We start from the raw sequence: 3,401 nt of genomic DNA on the forward strand, positions 1-3,401 counted from the left end.
ATGGATGGATGGGTGGATGGATGGATGGGTGCATGGATGGATGGATGGAATGGTATTATTTTTGTTGTTCTTGTTCTTGTTCTTGTTACTATTGTTATTACTATTATGGTTATTGCTGTTGTTGGAATTGTAATTGTTAATACTTATTGTTATTGTTCTTATTGTTTGTTGTTAATGTTATTGTTATTATGACTATTATTACTGTGATTGCTGTTATTACTGCTATCATTATTATTGCTGTTATTGCTCTTACTTTTATGATTACTGTTATGGTTATTATTATTGTTACTATTGTTACTGTCATGGTGATTGATGTTGTCTTTGTTCTTATCGCTATTGTTTCGCTGTTATTGTGATTCTTGCTGTAATTGTTATTACTGTTACTGTTATTGTTATTATTGCTATTGTTACTGTTATTGTTACTGTTATCATTATCCATGTTATCGAGTTATTATTGTTACTGTTATAGTTATTGTTATTATGGCTACTATTACTCTGGTTATTGCTATTATTGTTTCTATTGTTATTGTTACTCTTATTAATGTCATTGTTATTGTTATTTGGTTGTTATAATGGCTATTATTGTTATTGTTATTGTTATGATTGCTGTGATTGTTGTTGTTCCCATTGTTACTGTCCTTGTTATGGATGATGTGTGATTGTTATTGTTATAGTTATGATCGCTGTTATTGTTATTCATATCATGATTGTTGTTATTATTGCTGTTGTTATTGTTATTCATGTCATTGTTGTTGTTGATACTGTTATTGCTCTTATTCTCACCTTGACCCAGTTGATTCCCAGCCCTCAGCCCCACCCTGGCCTTGAAGAGCGAGAGACTGAGCTATTCTCAGCACAGCCTGATATTTTTAGACCCAAGGCTGATCACCCACCGTCTGCAGCACCAGAGGACACAAAACAAAATGGAACAAATCCCACAGGCAGAGGGGGAGAGGAGGGGCCTGGGCAGGATATAACAGCCATCCATCCACCCACCCATCCATCCACCCATCCACCCACCCATCCATCCATCCACCCATCCACCCACCCATCCATCCAACCATCCACCCATCCATCCACCCATTCATTCACCCATCCACCCACCCACCCATCCAATCATCCACCCATCCATCCACCCACCCATCCATCCATCCACCCATCCATCCACCCATCCACCCACCCATCCATTCACCCATGCATCCATCCACCCATCCACCCACCCCTCCATCCATCCATCCATCCATCCATCCATCAACCCATCCACTCATCCATCCATCCATCCACCCATCTACCCATCACCCACCCATCCGTCCACCCATCCAACCATCCATCCACCCATCCATCCACCCATCCATCCATCCACCCACCCATCCACCCACCCATCCACCCATCCATCCATCCATCCACCCATCCATCCATCCATCCACCCATCCATCCACTCATCCACCCATCCATCCATCCACCCATCCATCCATCCAGCCACCCATGCATTTACCCATCCATCCATCCAGCCACCCATCCATCCAGCCACCCACCCATCCATCCACCCATCCATCCACCCATCCATCCATCCACCCATCCATCCATCCATCCATCCATCCATCCATTCATCCATCCATCCACCCACCCATCCATCCATCCATCCACTCGTGACTCAGTGAGGCACTTCCTGTGTTCATTCCCTTTATTTCCAGAGGTCAGGGAGGCCCTGGGAGGGGTCAGGTCTTGGCCTTGTGTCCAGCGTCCTTCTGTCTGTCTGTCCGTCCGCAGGTCAGTTGAAGGCGGGCAGGCCGAAGAGTTCGGGTTGTATGTCACCCAGGGAGGGCAGCAGCAGGGTGGCCCTGGCCGTTGAGTTCGGGGTCGAGCTGGACGCTGGGCACCATGACCACCTGCATCCCCGCTGCCCGGGCGGCCGCCACGCCGTGGGGCAAGTCCTCCAGCACCAGGCACTGCGGGGTCGGAGGGTGAGAGAGACACGCGGGGTGAGAGGTCGGCCCGGGGGGTGGGCTGGGTCCCCAGTGTTGGTGGGAAGGTAGGGGGGAAGGAAGGAAGGAAAGAAGGAAGGAGGGAAGGAGGGAAGGAAGGAAGGAGGGAAGGAAGGAAGGATGAAAGGAAGGATGGAGGGAAGGAACAAGAAGGAAGGAGGGAAGGAAGGAAGGAGGGAAGGAAAGAAGGATGGAGGGAGGGAAGGAGGGAAAGGAGGGAAGGAGGGAAGGAGGGAAAGAAGGAGGGAAGGAAGGAGGGAAGGAAGGAGGGAGGGAAGGAAGGAAGGAGGGAAGGAAGGAGGGAGGGAAGGAAGGAGGGAGGGAAGGAAGTAGGGAAGGAAGGAGGGAATATGACCGTTGAGCCACGATGTGCCTTCTGGCATGTTCTGTGTGTGATTTCGAGGCTTCCCCCACCCAGGGCCTGGTGTGGGCCAGGTGAGCACTGTGCCAAGGAGTCTCCCTCCCTGTTCCCATGGGGCCGTCTGTCCATCCGTCTCTCCGTCCGTCCGTCCATCTGTGTGATTGGTCTGGTCTCTCGTGTCTGTCTGTCCGTCTGTGTGTATCTGTCTGTATGTCTGTTTGTCTCTGTGTCTGTCTGTGTGTCTCTGTGTCTGTTTTGAGTCTCTGTGTCTGTCTGTCTGCTTTGTCGGTGTGTCTGTCTATCTCTGTGTGGTTTGTCTCTGTGTGTGTCTGTGTCTGTCTGTCTGTCTGTATGTGTCTCTGTGTCTGTGTCTCTATCCGGTTTGTCTGTCTGTCTGTGCGTCTGTGTCTGTCTGTCTGTCTGTGTGTCTCTGTGTCTGTCTGTCTGTGTGTCTTTGTGTGTGTCTCTGTATCCGTCTGGTCTGTGTCTGTCTGTCTGTGTATCTGTCTGGTCTGTCTGTCTGTTCTATGTATCCGTGTGTCTGTCTGTGTCCCTGAGTCTGTCTGTCTCTCTGTATGTCTATCTCTCTGTCTCTCTGTCTGTCTGTCTATCGATGTGTGTCTGTCTGTCTGTGTCTCTGTGGTCTGTGCATCTGTCTGCGTCTGTCTGTCTGTGTGTCTATTGGTGTCTGTCTGTCTTCCCGGTCTGTGTCTGTCTGTGTCTCTGTGCATCTGTCTGTATGTCTATTTGTGGCTCTATGTCTGGTCTCTGTGTCTGTCTGTCTGTCTGTCAGTCTGTGTGTCTTTGTGTGTGTGTCTGTCTGTCTCTGTATCCGTCTGGTCTGTGTCTGTCTGTCTGTGTGTCTGTTCGTGTGTCTCTGTTTCTGTTTGTCTGTATATGTCTGTCTGTCTGGTTTCTGTGTCTGTGTCTATCTCATTGGTCTCTGTGTGTGTCTGTCTGGTCTCTGTGTCTGTGTGTCAATCTGGTCTGTGTGTCTGTCTGCCTGGTCTATGTATCAGTGTGTCTCTCTGTGTCTCTGTGTCTGTCTGTCTGTC

At 49.2% G+C, this 3,401-nt stretch overlaps 1 pseudogene; it reads right to left on the reverse strand.

Moving 5' to 3' along the window:
• Nucleotides 1-1,669: 1,669 nt before the first annotated feature.
• Nucleotides 1,670-3,401, reverse strand: part of LOC122117057 — an 8,755-nt pseudogene continuing 7,023 nt past the window's right edge.

Source organism: Dipodomys spectabilis, unplaced genomic scaffold (assembly GCF_019054845.1).
Source record: "Dipodomys spectabilis isolate Male_0828 unplaced genomic scaffold, ASM1905484v1 ptg000139l, whole genome shotgun sequence".
In the NCBI taxonomy this organism is placed as follows: domain Eukaryota; kingdom Metazoa; phylum Chordata; class Mammalia; order Rodentia; family Heteromyidae; genus Dipodomys; species Dipodomys spectabilis.